The sequence below is a fragment of the Podarcis tiliguerta genome (genome assembly GCF_965153285.1).
Source record: "Podarcis tiliguerta genome assembly, chromosome: 5".
NCBI classification, from domain to species: Eukaryota; Metazoa; Chordata; class Lepidosauria; order Squamata; family Lacertidae; genus Podarcis; species Podarcis tiliguerta.
This window is the reverse complement of record NC_139538.1, coordinates 28,818,334-28,834,681: the sequence shown is the minus strand read 5'-3', so window position 1 is coordinate 28,834,681 and position 16,348 is coordinate 28,818,334. Positions and strand designations below refer to the sequence as shown.

At 40.7% G+C, this 16,348-nt stretch overlaps 1 long non-coding RNA gene across 3 annotated transcripts; it reads right to left on the bottom strand.

Annotated features, from left to right (window-relative positions):
• Positions 1-4,278: 4,278 nt before the first annotated feature.
• On the bottom strand, positions 4,279-15,006 carry LOC310678744. Of its 3 annotated transcripts, none has more exons than XR_014511923.1 (3): positions 14,680-15,006; positions 10,385-10,468; positions 4,279-4,400 (listed from the first exon to the last, which is right to left on the bottom strand). It is a non-coding gene; the product is annotated as an uncharacterized lncRNA (long non-coding RNA). The 3 variants fall into 3 exon arrangements; XR_014511924.1 differs by having other exon boundaries at positions 4,280-4,395; positions 10,368-10,468; XR_014511925.1 differs by having other exon boundaries at positions 4,320-4,400; positions 10,368-10,468.
• Positions 15,007-16,348: the final 1,342 nt, after the last annotated feature.

Sequence of the window (16,348 nt, the reverse complement as noted above, 5' to 3'; positions counted from 1 at the left end):
CATTCCCATTTGCTTATCCTGAGGCTGTTTAAGTTCTGGTGGCACAAGGGAGGAATTTTCCTCTTGTTGGGGATCTTTATGCATACTTGGTGCTGATGCTGGCAGAAATGAGGAGACGAGCATGAGGGATGCTGGGAAATGTTCTTTCCCCAGTGTCCCTAATATGTATCAGGAGTGCTGAAAAAGGTGTGTTTCAAATGTTCCTGATTTGCTACTATGCCAGCATCAACACCAGGTACTGGGTAGGGGCAATGGGTGGAGAGAGAGTGCTCCTTCTCCTTAGCCATAAGAGCATGAGTGGCCACAAGGGAAATAGATGAATGGGAAATGGTTTTGGAGGTTCATGTGGGTGAAGTTAGGGGAATGACTTGAGCTCCCAATGGAAGCTTGATGTAGGCATATGTAACATGGAAAATCCAAATTCCAGTTTGCAGGGATCAGTTGTTTGGCTTGTTGAAGTCAGTCTGAGAAAGGCACTGCATCCCCATGTGCCATTCCGGAAACAATGTGCCATTTTAATGAATGCTGCTCTTAGCAACACAAATCAGCACCCTTGGACATGCCTGTATACCACCAAGCAAGTCTTAGATTAGTTTTTAAACCTTTCTTCAGCCCTAAAATGTCTAATCACACAAATATAATGTAAAGTGATCATATCCACAGCTATTTGTAAAAAGATCTCACCAGCCAGGTCCTCTAACTCATAGTAAACTGACCTGTGTGTGGTGTTGTCATTCTGAAGTTATGTTGACTCAGCATGCAGTTTCATACATAGGAGTAACTTGCCTTAGCACATCTGTGATTATATATATATAGTAGAGCTTTGTCAAGAACTCTTCCTTCCCCACCCTTAAGGTTCATGAAACGTTACCCCCCCCTATAAAAACATAGGCAGATTTTCTGCTGCTTTTTTGGTGGGGGGTGAGGAAAAGAAATTCTCTGAACATTTTGGGGCATGCTTAGCAACATAGGACACTGCCTTATTCTGGGGTTTCTCCCTAATGACCTGTTTATGGAAGATTCATCTTGATTTGTTTGCAGGGAGATTAGACAACATTGGGTATTTAATGAGCAGCCATTCAGATTTGATTACAGGGTGATTAGATGAAGTTGTATCAAAGCAAGTGCTATCGCACACTTTCCAGAGCATTTCACATTTTTTTCCTCTATTGGGCAGGCAGATATTACCCATTTGGACTTTGCAGGCATTCCTGTTCAATGCTCCAAAAATCCCTTGAAGCGTTTGACAGGAAAACGTTGGAAAAACACAAATGGTTTGGGGATGAAGCCATCACTCTCCCAAATTACACATCATTCCTGAAAACACAAAAGTGGGTGTCACTGATATAAGGAGATGGTGCTGCTCACAAAGAAATAGCATGCCTCCACTACTACCAAATCCTATTTAAGCATTTTCTTGATTCTCTCCTATTTCTGTACAGGGAGAATGACGAGGATTAGCATGGGGAGCTCATAAAAAGCTGTGATTAAATATGCAATCTCTAACATCCAGGTCACACATATATACCCACACACTTATACTGACTGTATATACGAAAATGTTTGGTATGCACTTAACTTTGCTTTAAATTTCTAAAGTTCAACATTCTAGCGTAGCAATTTGTGTCAAGTGCACTGTGATTTCAAGAAAGCACAGTAAGGTCACAGGTCTTGTTAATTCTTGCACTAAAAATGTGTTTACGTATATTAGCAAATGTATGTTTCCTTTATTGCTCCCCTCCTTAATTTATAGCTGATGGTATTAAATAGTATGTTGGGTTTTTTTAAGCGGCCAATGGCCCTACATTTTTAAGCAACAGGGTTTTTAAAGGAAATGAAACCGTAACATGCCCATTCCAATGTAATATGTTTACCGATATTTTAAAACTGAATGTCATATTGCTTTTTCATATTTCATTAGAAATGTCAGGTATGTGCCTGAAATGTGTACGGAGTAGCTAGATGATAACTGTAATCATAAATTAGCCATTTCTATATACACAGTATGAATACATATTTATTTCTTTTCATTTTTGTACTTGATTCTTTTTTTAAGTAAAATGTAATTAAATGTACTTTGATACTTCTGAAGTAATAAGATGTTGTTTGAAAATCAGTTTTGTTTCCTTTCGTGCATTGACAATATTTTACAATAACTTAGTGCTTATTTATTTGTGCGCCAGTGTAATTATAATAAAAGCAATAGTTTAAATATTCAGCCTTTTATCTCCGATTAATTATGCCAGGATTCAAGCTGGTTTGTCTGGAAGGAGCAAAATAAGAGGATAAATAAAACCTTGAGCCTTTTACACATATTCAGATACAATATTTATTTTTGTGGTTCAACAATCCCATTTTCCCAGAGAACTCTGGAAATTGTAGCTGTTTGAGGGAAATAAGGTTCTCCTAACCCCATTTCTCCTAATGCTACTCTCAGCACTCTTAACAAACTTCAGGGTATACAGGCTGGATCCATGGTTACCTCCAGGCTACAAACCTGCTCTGTCAGGGGGAAAGCAACTTCATCTAGAACAGGTTGATCTCCCATGTTCTCAAACCCATGAACTACGTACCAACACTGTCTCTGTCTTGTTAGGATTTAACTCTAGTTTATTGGTCCTCATCCAATCCATAACTGCATGCAGGCACCAGTCAAGTACCAAGACAGCTCCATCTGGTCTAGTTAGTATAGAGAGGTAGAGTGAGATATCTTCTACATGTTGATGACACCAAGCCCCAGAAGACCACCCCCAAAGATTCATATCAATATTAAGTATTTGGAGGTCATCAGGTTGAGGAAGGGTGGTTTAAAGAGATTGTATATGTCCTGTTCCCCAAGAGTTTTGTCTTCTGCAGCACAGCACACACTTAATGGTTTAAAATGTAAGTATTCCACAAGGTGAAGATTTGTTTGAGGCCCAAATCTGTCTGGGGAAAACAATAACATGCACTTGCCAAGACGAGAGGACTGAAGACCTACATGGGCAACAGGCAGACTGACACTTGTGCCCATTGAGAGAGCAAATACTGTCCCTTCTAATGGCAACTGACTTCAGTGATGTTCATGGAGAATTGCATCTCTCCCCAGTACTTTCTTGCCAGAAGTGCTTTGCCAGATTCCCTGCTGGTGGGTTGCTTTTGCTTACAAGAACGTGGGGCGGTTGAGATAGTAAGTTGTTTAACTTCATGCCAACATACCATCTGATCACTAGGCACTTAGAAAATGCTGTGTAAGACATATAGTTGGCATTTGAGAAGCACAGAGCTCGCAAAGTCCTTTGCATGGAGCTTCCTAAATGCTCAGCAAGCAGCTGATTTCAGCTTAACTTACTACTGTTATTACTATAACTTGCTCTCCAGGGCAAGGTGGTTTGAGCATATAACACCAATCCTGGCCCGACTGGACCAGCTGCCAATTAGTTTCCAGGTCCAATTCAAAGTGCTGGTTTTAACCTCACAGCTTTATACCACAACACCTCAAGGGCCGCCTCTCTCCATATGAACTGACTCGGAACCAGCGATCACCATCTGAAGCTGTTCTTCATGTGCCTCCTCTATGAAAGTTCTAGATGGTGGCAACACGAGAACAGGCCTTTTCTACAGTGGCTCCCTGTTTGTGGAATGCTCTCCCCAGAGAGGCTGACCTGGCAACATAGGTAATTATATCTCTTTAGGTGCCAGGAAAAACCTTTCCTCTATAACCAGGCATTTTGCCTTTAACTACCTGTTGCCTTTTAAAAGTAACCAGGATGTTTTTAAATGTATTTCTTTTTTCCACTTGGTTTTAATGTATCTATGTGTAGTTTTCAGTCTGCCTGTTCATTTTGTTCTGAGTCACAGGAAATATAAAGTGACAAAAAAAAAATCAATAATGTCTTCATTGCTACTGTTAATAAAGCCAGTGTGGTGTAGTGGTTAAGAGCGGTGGACTCGTAATCTGGTAAACAGGGTTCATGTCTCCGCTCCTCCACATGCAGCTGCTGGGTGACCTTGGGCCAGTCACACTTCTCTGAAGTCTCTCAACCCCACTCACCTCACAGAGTGTTTGTTGTGGGGGAGGAAGGGAAAGGAGAATGTTAGCCACTTTGAGACTCCTTCGGGATATCAAATCCAAACTCCTCCTCCTCCTCCTCCTCCTCTTCTTCTTCTTCTTCTTCCTCTTCTTCATATTACCTAAACCTTGAGTACTACTGCTATTACTACTCAACATTTGAACCTGCCAATGTGCTAGAACTTTTTCTTTATACACATTCCCCGTGTTTTCCTTTGTGTCTGCTGGCCCACTGTACAGCTTTCAATGGCAACAGGTGGAGAATGTGAGGTTGATCCCCTCCAAAATTTCTTTCCGCTTCTGTCCTCAAGGTCCTTCTTCCAAAGTGCATTTGTCTTTCAACACTAAACTTTGGGAGAGAGAGAAAAGTGGTGGTGAGGAACCCAGACAGAATGCTGACACAGAACATTGATTTTGACAGGATGTCTTCTGTCCTCAAACACACCATACCTCAAGTTAAGAGCATGGATAATGTGAAAGGGAAGAATAATTAATGGTGCATTCACCGTGCCACTAAGCTCTGAAGAACTACCTCTTCAGATTTACCTTAGGCAGAGAATATTATACAAAGGGTTGATTTATCTCTGGATGAGCCTGGGTTGGCTGGCTCAAATTGCCAGAGATAAATCTCGGCTTTAATAAAAGTTCAATAGCAGCCAGTCCCCCATATTTTACCAACAATTCAGAAATATCAGAGGTCTTGGCCTTCGATAATATCTTCTTTCTGCATCATAATTGCCACTTTCCATCCTTTGCCTGCATTATGGACGAACATTATTCAACTTTCCAGGGCAGTATTTTTAAAAATTCTTTAACATGGATCAACACGCAATTACCTTGTTGAACTTTCTTTCCTCAATTCAAAACAAAACCCACAAGAAAAAATGCACTCCCTTTAATGAAACTAAGCCAATGAAGGAAAATATCTGACTGGAACAAGAATAGGGTACCAGAGCACTCCTGATATAGTTAGGTCTATTTTGATTACAGCTTGGCCCATTCTTGTGCTAGTTTGTGTTTAGGTTTTAATGTCACATACCCTTGACCATTTTTCTCTGTCGTTTATAAATAATGCCATTATGGACCAGAAGCATGAATGTTTGTACATAATGATAAATGAGAACCTGGCTGGCTGGGTGGGAACCCAGACAGTGCATTCCTTCCAACAATATTCCTTCCAACATTGCTATACAGTGGTACCTCGGGTTAAGAACTTAATTCTTTCTCAAGGTCCGTTCTCAACCTGAAACTGTTCTTAACCTGAAGCACCACTTTAGCTAATGGGGCCTCCCACTGCCGCCGTGCTGCCACCGTGCGATTTCTGTTCTCATTCTGAAGCAAAGTTCTTAACCCGAGGTACTATTTCTGGGTTAGCGGAGTCTGTAACCTGAAGCGTATGTAACCTGAAGCATCTGTAACCTGAGGTACCACTGTAGTTGTATGTTGGTGGAAACAAACAGGGTCATCAATATAACTCAACAAAAACAGGTGATGAAAGCGATACGAAATGGTTCACAAGAAATATTAAAATCCTTCTCTGGAGGAAGACAAGATAGGTTTATCTTTTGTCCCTTAATTTCCTTGCTATGATAAGCAAAACTTTATTGGGAAGAGATCTGAGTAAGCAGTAGTGCAATGGTAAATTTTGAAATGCAGGGGCTCATTTCAAAGCCCCCAGAGTCATACTCCCAAAGACACTACAGAGCCACATCCCCATGGAAAGTTGAAAAGTGCAAGAAATAGCAAAGGGTTGTGTGGTAGCCTGCATGTTGGACTTTGGTTGAGAAGACCTGGATTCACAGCCATAATATTTACTGGATGACTTTATTTATCTACTACTACTACTACTACTACTACTACTACTACCTGGGGCCAGTGATTGTCTGAACCTAGCTTATCTAACAAAGGGATCATGTACCAGACCAGCCTGTCTTCCAGATGACCCCATTGCTGCTGTGAGAAGAAATCTTCTTCTTCTTTAGCGATCACTCGTAGTCGAGTAAGGTTGTCTTCCATAAACACGGTTTTAACAATGAGTCCGTAAGTGACTGTGGAGGCCAATTCTGGATCCACACATCTTTCCACAGTGGAGACATTGGTGGGAGTTGATCACGGTGTGGATTTGCCAAGTGTGCCTTCCTCCTAGCACGTTTCTCCCTTGTGTCTTGAGTTCGAGCGTCTTCAAAGCCCATGACACCTTTGGTAAAGGCTGTTCTCCAACTGGGGTGCTCGCAGGCAAGTGTTTCCCAGTTGTTGGTGTTTATACTATATTTTTTAAAAATTGCCTTGACACAGTCTTTAAACCTCTTTTGTTGACCACCAGCATTACGCTTTCCATTTTTAAGTTCGGAATAGAGTAGTTGCTTTGGAAGACGATCATCAGGCATCTGCACAACATGACCAGTCCAACAAAGTTGATGTTGAAGAATCATTGCTTCAGCACTGGTGAGAAGAAATTCTGAAGGCTCTTCTACATTCTTGTGGGTTCCCCTGTGAGTATATGGTAGCTATACATTCTTCCTAGCATTCAATCTGACACTGTGTGTTATAGCAGACATGTACTACTACTACTTCTCCAAACCGCAGGGCTCCCCACGCTGCGGATGTCTGTCCGGCGCGCGGGGCGCTCTGCTTCAGGGCACCCCGCGCGCCAGGCAGCAGGCTGCTATCTGCAGCGTGGGGAGCCCCGAGGGAACTCCCGTGGGCTCCCCAGGCTTGCTGATAGCTTCCTGAAGCCTGGAGAGCGAGAGGGATCGGTGCGCACCGACCCCTCTCGCTCTCCAAGCTTCAGCGAAAGCCTGTATTTGCCCCATAGGACGCACACAGATTCCCCCTTCATTTTTGGAGGGGAAAAAGTGCGTCCTATAGGGCGAAAAATACGGTAATAACAAGGGGTTTCATTGAAGTTTCTTCCCACGAAATAGTGCCATTTGCCACTCTAAGAGATACTATTGATAAAAACACAGCCACCTTTGCAGTTACCTCCAGGTTAATGTCAGACAGATGGAATCTGATATTTTCATTCTGCCATGATGTAGCTGGTTGTACAGTGGACAGTAGAAAAGAATATGTTCTACTGTGTCCAGCATATTCAAAAAAACATCTGCAATGTCTGTTGTTTTTGGGGATGTTTAAATATCTGCCCTTGACAAAAGCTGAGGGAGAAACTTTCAGTCAGGCTAACATAAAGGCCCTGCGTTGGACTGGAATTATTAATTTTGAAATGTAAGTGACCCTGTTATCTGTTGGATTTAAACAATAAAACTTGAGGGAGGAAATTTTATTTACAGCTGACTCGATGTTTTGCTTTTCAATGTCCCTTAATCTGACATAGCAGACATGTTGGGTCTGAACCTAGATGTAAAATTTCCTTTAAATGCATGTAATGGAAACTTTTAAAACACTGTGTGGGGTGGGGGACTTATCAACATGCCAATTAATATTCCCAACAATGAAAAGGGCATTAAGACACATAGTAAAATACTTCCTTGCAGAAGAAAAATAAGGACCTTTTTGCAGATAAGCAGAACCTGAAAATTAAACAATCATGCACTCACAAATAGTTCTACAAGGTTTTTGAAAAAATAAAAAGATTACATTTTTTTAAAAAATCTAAACGCTTTATTCATAGCTTAATTCCTAAAGGTTACTAGTGGTTGCATACCCTACCCTACCCCACCCCGCCTCCCCAATACATTAAATTTTTTCAAGGACAATAAGGAGTTTTAAAACTGAGTGGAAAATATTCACACCTGCTCTGAGTGCGTCATGTGAAAAATAAACATTTTGGGGGGAAACATCAAAAACACAAATCTGTGCCGCTGCCCTTTGCTTCTTCTGGTGGATTTTCCTATGTTTGAACACATATTAGGCAATATATACTAGGTGACTATTTTCTAATATTCAATATATTTCTTTTTGTATATGCTTATGACTATTTCCTCAAGTGCAAGTTTCCTACTTTCCATGTGTTCCTACATACAGATTGTAAGTGAACTAACAGATAATAAAATAAATCTCTACATGATTGGAATAAACACCCCTTTGGGTGTCTGGTGTTAATAATACCTTATGCTAAATATTCCAAGAGAAACTATGTCCTGACTTTAAAATATTAGTCTGTGTCAAATTAATGGCACATATGTCTAATGGTTTCAGCCCTTCTTTGTTTAGACTTCAATTACATTTGATTTATTTCAATCTGTTTTGCTTTTATTATTTTAAAGTTCCACAAAGTGGCTTAAACATGCTTTTGATATTCCAGAAACCATTTTTGGAATGTCCTTTTTATTTAAGGAAAATATTGGCTTGTAGCTCTTCAGCCTTTATGACAATGGCAACGTTACTTTATTAGATATTAATTTAGCTCTTTTCATCTTTGTACATGTTGTACATCTATAGCTCTTTGACTGTCTGGAATATGCAATTTTCAGAATCCTGTAATTATTGCCATTCAGCATTATAAAATCACAAACAGCAGAAACACAAACAGTGTGGTCCACCAAACACTTTAAGAAATATGGGGCATTTATTATCATTACCCTGATCTAGCTAGAAACTCATGTATGTGTGGAAACAATCTAGGGTTCTAGGGTTCCATTGTGAGAATTCTATTGATGACAGCCTTACTTTCAGATAAAACACTATAGGTACCATAGATAGTGATGGGTGAGATTCCTTTGGCTCATTTTAGTCATTTATTTTTAATATTTATAACCTGATCACAACATGCCTTATGCAACAATCAATAAGGCAGCCAGTCAAAAAAAAACACCAGTGTTTAAAACTAAAAATGTCACATTTTCCTGGCTGGCTTCAATGTAGAGACATTGGCCGCAGGTTTCCCAGAAAGGCACCATAACATGCTCTAAGGGGCTCCATCAATTGATATCATTTTACATGTTATTGTGTTGAATTAGAATGCTGAAAACAGGTTCTGAGACCCAAATTAATCCCTGTGGCTGAGTATGACAGAATAACCTCTAAAATAGGTTAAACTTCCTTAGACAGAAGCAAGTAGCTCTGATAACATGATAAAGCCGAATTCAACTTTCTCTGATGGTTAAATGCCAACTATTGTGGATGCTGACAGATTTACAAAACCAAAAGAGCCAGGTTTAGGGATTCAGTAGTATTAAATAATAAATAGCTGTTGCTGAGGAATGTCAGAAAAAAAAGATTCAGTCAACCCAACAAGTCTGAATTTGTTTCAAGTGCAAATTTCAAATTGTGAGAAGTTGGGCATATCTTGGTTCCGGGTAAATCATTATATTAAATACCTTAGGAGTCACAGCAGAGATTGCAATAAGCCTCTGAGACAGCATGCAGGCTTTAGGAAAAGATGCATTGCTCGAGAACAAAGATTCCAGTTTGGCACATTGAGATTAAAGGATCAGCTGGCTAATATATTGCAATACTGAAGGAGGGGATTGAAAGCTGGAAGCGAGAAGAGTTCTATACTTGATGCAAAGGAAACACACAAGGGGTCTCTATTTATGATGCTCTGGCCTCATGAAATCTGCCCCATAAAGGCTTTCCCTAATATTATATAGACTTGTCACCATTCTCGGAGCTTTGGGATTACCTATCAGACCTGAGATTTTTAGTTTGATGGTTGTACTCTCCTAGCTGGCAAACCAGAACTTTCCCAGGAACTTTAATGGGCATTTTAGCTATCTCTGGATTTCACAGCAAGGTCTTCAAAACATTGCACCATTCCATGAGCAAGGTGCTGGTCATTTGCTAGGTGGTCATATTTGTAAAAGAGATTGATACAGGGTGAGGCCAGATTTTCCAGTGGAATAGGAGGACTCGGGGCTTTTTTTTCCCCAGCCGAAAACTCAGTTCCCGCACCTCTTGGGTGGGCAAAAGGGGTGCATCCATGGTGAGCTCTGGGCAGTGCTTTTTTGTTAGGGGAAAATGTGGCAGTACTCACCATGAAGTTATTACAGTAAGCAACACACTTTTAACCTTATTGGGGGGGTGGGGGAGGCCAGTACAGTGGTACCTCAGTTTACAGACGCTTCAGGTTACAGACTCTGCTAACCCAGAAATAGTACCTCAGGTTAAGAACTTTGCTTCAGGATGAGAACATAAATCATGCTCTGGCAGCGCGGCAGCAGCAGGAGGCCCCATTAGCTAAAGTGATGCTTCAGGTTAAGAACAGTTTCAGGTTAAGAACAGACCTCCAGAACGAATTAAGTTCTTAACCCAAGGTACCACTGTACTTCATAGCCTTGAGTATCTCTAGAAAAAGAGCACTGGTTCCGACACCACTTTTTCTAGAAAAATAGCACTGGGAAGACTGCAAACTTACAAGAAGTGGAGTGGTACTTGTTCAAGCAGTTGTTGAATACTGGACCCTTAGAGGTAAGGTGAAAGACATTCTCCTAGCTAAGGTCACATCTTTGTTTAAACCTGCAGGATGGATTTAGCAAATGGGAAATTACACATGAAGGTGAAGTAAACTCTTACATTTGAATACCAAAGTCATTCAGAGTTAACAAAGTTACGTCAACTTCCATCCCTACTTGCTAAACATCTAAGAAAATATACTCTTTTATTCTAGCAAAAATCTGGAATAAATTACAATCGCTAAATCTTTCTTTAATGCCACCACACAGTTCATAAAATGAAGCCGTTGTGTTTGATACACAGTCTCTCTATTTTTCAATTTTGGGAACCACCAACAAAGAGTTTGGGAACAAATTTAGTGAATATGAATCTGGCACAACTATCCTAGTGCATGAAGAATACATAGCATTGTGCCACTAATCTCTCTCCAAAGCACTAGATGTCAGAAGGAGACAACATATTTAATACTTCATCTTAGAGAATTAAGCTACTTCCCTCTCTGCGTGCATACAATATGGTTCTCTGGCCAACTGATAGTGTTTAAGTAAATCATTATTGTCACGGTTGTTTATATCATAAATGATCTCACAGCTTTGTGGTTACTCCACAGTTCCTTTCATTGGGGCCTCAATAGAGATCTATATCTGAAGACAACTTTTGGTGGTTTCTGCATCACATCTGGATGAAGTGTTAGTCTGTGAGCTAAAAACTTAGTTATTTACAACTTTACATAATTCTGACAGTGGTTTTGCCAGCTTGTCCAGCCGAGCGTCAGAACAAGGAAACCGGGTGCTTTCTTGTGGTTCCTGAGACTTTTGATGGATATGGCTGCTTGGCAAAGGAATGTGAGGATCTGGTTTAAAATTAAAAACTTGAAAGACATTTAAAGTTTCCTCTGATAAATTATGTATCAAGGATAAGGAGATAAATATATACTATGCAGTATATTCCAAGAAGGATAGCAGCTGAGCATTTGCCTCTGTTCAGTCTCTACCATTCAGATATATACTCATATCATTCATCCCTCACCATCCTCATGAACCATTTCATTCAGACATTCAACTGTGTAAAAAAAAAAAGTGGGTTATTGCATATCTGAATGAAGTGGGTGGGTGCAATACACACACACACACCCTTGTCCCCAAATCACATCAATGTGTCTCATTTCATAAACACACATTCCCACAACCACTTAGGGAAATTGTACAGAAACTCATCCCACCATTCATACAAAACGTTAATACAGTGGTAACTCGGGTTACAGATGCTTCCGGTTACAGACTCTGCTAACCCAGAAATAGTACCTTGGGTTAAGAACTTTGCTTCAGGATGAGAACAGAAATTGTGTGGTGGCAGCGGGAGGCCCCATTAGCTAAAGTGATGCTTCAGGTTAAGAACAGTTTCAGGTTAAGAACGGACCTCCAGAACGAATTAAGTTCTTAACCCAATGCACCACTGTAATCAGATTCCAGTCACATATACACAGCACCAACATCACAATGTAGCATTCAATGTATTCCCCACTCCTGAGCTTCTCCCATCCTCTAAAGGTTGGACATGCTGCTACTGTGCCGCTGGAGCACGATTTCTGTTCTCATCCTGAAGCAAAGTTCTTAACCTGAAGCACTATTTCTGGGTTAACGGAGTCTGTAACCTGAAGCGTATGTAACCTGAAGCATGTGTAACCCGAGGTACCACTGTACTTTCTTACAATAAAAAAGTGTAAGCAAGCAACAAAGCTAAAACAGAAATACAAGTGGAAGGTGAAAATACTTAAGTGAAGTGGAGATATATTGGACAACAATCAGAATGAGGACTTCATAAATGTCCCATAAAGGGAACAAATTTATAGATAGATATGATTTGGCTATAAATTTTACAGACAAGATCACTAAATGGAAAGTGTATACATTGTTGCATTAAATTGCAAATGGAAACAGTGGGGTTTTTTATAAAAAGAAATGCTTAAAGGGTTTCAGGACTGCCTCCATTCCTCCATTCTTGCTTGCACAGTACCCCAAAACACACATTTTGCTGTGTTTGTGAGATTGCGGCCCTGAAAAAAGCATTTTGGGGAGGCGAGGTCGTGGTCTGAAATCATGCAAGCTCACAGCACCCAAGATGGTTGCTGTGCTATCATGTGAAAAAACAGGGTGTCCCCTTTTCCTGGGAAACTTGTGGGGTATGCAGTCCATGCACTGGAAAATTCCTAATAAGCTCCAAGTGGCAACTGGCCAAGCTATTCAAAGGGTGAAGTGCCACAACTAAGAAACAGGAAGAACTCAGGGAGAGGCCATCTTTTATAGGTAACCCTTCCCTGAGGCCTAATAAAGGCCATATGGAAAAGTTCTCCCCTCTCTCCCTTTGGGAGGAATTATTTAGAGTCTTCCTCCTTCATTGGGGTGGAACAAACACGCCCGCAGGCAAAAGGTTGGGAGTAATCAAGTCATAGCGCTGGAAGGCTGCAAATAGTTGCAGTTCTGTGAGTTACGCTGACTTTAATGGGACATTCGCTGCATATGTAAATATATGCAGTACGGGGACCTTACAATCTTATACGCTGCAGCACAAAAAGAAGCTTTGGGGTGGAGTGATCATGTAGCAAATGCAAAATCGGAACAATTCCACCCATAAGCAAATGCAAATGAGCTCTCTCCTTGCATTACATTAGACGAAGTTAAAAGTACAAACCAGACTTATGATTCTCTCTTTTGCTTTCATTCTCCTGCGGTACTAACAAATTGCACTCTAAAAGTTTTGGGAAAAGTCTGTAGGCAAGAACATTTGGTTAGAATGTGCTTTTTAGACTCTAAGCACAATGTGTTCTTTACAAGGTCAAACTGACATGAACATAGCAGTCGGAGTGAGTTATAGAAAAACCTATTGTGCAGATTCCTTCCAGCAGCTTGCCAAATTTGACATTATGGAGCTCAGAAACAAAAATCCAATCCTTATTAGCTGTAATTAAAATATTTTATTTATGTCAGTTAGGTACATAATGCCCCTTGAAGATGTTATCTTAGGCTCAAGAGAGGTTGAGCTGTCTTTATGGTAAAAACATCTAAAATAGTTTTAAATTCACTCGTTCCCACTGAAAATCTGCTGTGTTCTATTTTGAAAACTCTGAAACTCCTTATAAAGCAAGAAGTGATTTTTTCCCCTTCCTCTTATTTTCAGCGTGAGTTATCTAATTCTATCATGCAGGCAGTCTGACCCACAACCAAGTCAACTTAGAGTTCTTGGGTTTATTCTCAATAGTTTTACTGTTTTTGAGAACCTGGCTGCAGAATGCTGCAGCGAGGCTCCTCACGGGGTCTCTGCCATGGGAGCATATTCACCCAGTGCTTTTCAAACTGCACTGGCTCCCGGTAGAGTACAGGGTCAGATTTAAGGTGCTGCTTTTGACCTTTAAAGCCTTTCACGGCCTAGGACCCTCGTACCTACGGGACCGCCTCTCCCGGTATGCCCCACAGAGAACCTCAAGGTCCATAAATAGCAACACCCTAGTGGTCCCAGGCCCTAAGGAAGTTAGATTGGCTTCAACCAGAGCCAGGGCCTTTCCAACTCTGGCTCCAGCCTGGTGGAACGCTCTGCCTCATGAGACCAGGGCCCTGCAGGATCTGATTTCTTTCCGCAGGGCCTATAAGACAGAGTTGTTCCGCCTGGCCTTTGGCTTGGAGCCAATTTGATTCCCTCCCTCTCTTTCTTTTTTCCTTTCCTTCTCCTCCTGCGATGAGGCTACATTTTAATATTTTAATGTTTCAATATTTTAATGTTGTATTTTAATTTTGTTTTTAAGTTGTAATCATTCTACTTGTTTTTATTATTACTTGTAAGCTGCTTTGAGCCCGGCCTTGGCTGGGGAGAGCGGGGTATAAATAAATTATTAATTATTATTATTATTATTATTATTAATGTTATTATGCTGAATAACAGGGCATGATCCATTCACTCTTGCATCCATATGTGCATGTTGCGGGAGCAGATCCAAATATGGACCTTCCGTTTTCGTCTTTTAGTCCCACAAACAGATAATGCACTGTGGCAGGAGCCTGAAATCTGATGGCCACTATGGAGAACATGGATCTGTGCTTTGCCCCCATTCAATGCTCACAATGGTCCATTAAGACCTGGATCAGACCAAAGGCCCCATCTAGTCCAGCATCCTGTTCTCACAGTGGCCAACCAGCTGTCCATGTGAAGCCCACAAGCAAAATGCAAGTTCAACAGCACTCTTGTGAGCCCTAGCAATTGATCCTCAGAGGCTTACTGACCCCAACTTTGGAGGTAGAACGTGGTCATTATGGCTAGCAGCCACTGCCAGCCTTGTCCTTCATGAAATGCCTTTTGAAGCCTTCAAGATGGTGGCCATCACTACAATGTGTGATAGGATATTCCATTGTTCAGCTAAGCCCTGTGTGAAACAGACGCTGAAGTGTGTCTCCTCAAGGAGATAGTTCCTTCTTGATTGGGCTCCACCTCTCCTTTGGATTCTCCCTTTAACCCAGGGGAGGGAACCTGTGGCCCGCCAGATGCTGCTGGACAACAGCCCTCCATCACCCTTGACCATTGTCTCAGAAAAATTACCCCATCATCTTAAAGGGTCAGTTAAGCAATGGATTTTGCTGCTGGTGGTAGGGCTTTTGTGATGCAAAGAGCAAGCAACATATGAAGCCACTTATCCCAGTGAGGTATGTCTTTATTTGGCAAGCTCTACATTTAGATATGACAGGCACTTAAGGCCTCAAGGGTGTTGCTCTGCTTTTGGACTTTTTTTTTTTTTTTTTTTTTGCTGTGAACTTGTTACCTGATCAATCTTACCTTTGTAAACAGCCACTACAGAAACAAAATAAGTTGCCCTTTTTCTCTATAGTTGAAATGAAATCATTATCTTTAAGAAACATAGACTGTTCCTATTATAACATGTTTTGATATTTTTTTAAAAAAACAAGTGCAAAATAAATATTAACAACATTTTTCACTGTGTAATTTTGTCAACAGACTATTTTAATTTATCAAATGAAACAAAAAAAGATATCTTTTCTGTTTGTTTGTTTGTTTGTTTGTTTGCAATCATTTTTTCCAGATTTTTTTTTGTTTTAGAAAAAGATTACTGCTATATGGATTAAGATTTTTTTTTAAGGCAACCGCTTGGGTGAACACTTGATAGATTTAAACCACTTATAAGCAAAACCTTAAGTGAAGTTGAATCGCCTTGTGGCAGAGACTTCACTTCATATGAGTTCCCCCTTGTTTTGTTTGTACATTGGCTTGAATGGAGCAAACGTCTAAAGAATACTGTGGGGAAATGCTTAGGAGGATAGATATAAATCATGCCTGCATGCACACTTTAGAGTTCAAATGAATACGCTCACTCTAAAGTTGTGGAAATTGAGCTGACGGCAGAATTTTCAAGAAAGAAAACATGTGCTAAAGCGACTTGGGAATCGGATTTCTGCTTGAAGCCCTTGAAGCAACCAAGCCCTCTGGTACCTACTCACTCGATGTGTCTTTCCCCCAAGGAAATTAACTTTCTCTGACTTGCACAGAGCACACCATCTGACAATGAATACCTTATGAGCAAAATACTTAAGGGTTCACGTGCGATTGCCTTGAGAACACCCCAGGTGATTCTAGAAGGAGCTGGAACTGTTTTCTTGGGCTACCAAATGCCTGGAAGAGAAACAGATTGGGACATTAAAAAAAAAAATTAATAAAAGGATTTGATCATATAAAAGAGTGACAATTCGAAAGGACAATTCATGGTAATTCATTTCATATTTCTGTATACACTGCCCGGACTTGAGCCCCAGAGAGGTCACTTCAGTGCTGCTAACACAGCAAAAACAACACGGGAGGCAGCAGTTAGGAGTTACCAGTCTCCTCAGCCACAGTGGATGCTTTGGTTCTCTAGCAATTTGACTCCATCCCCAGAGGCACACT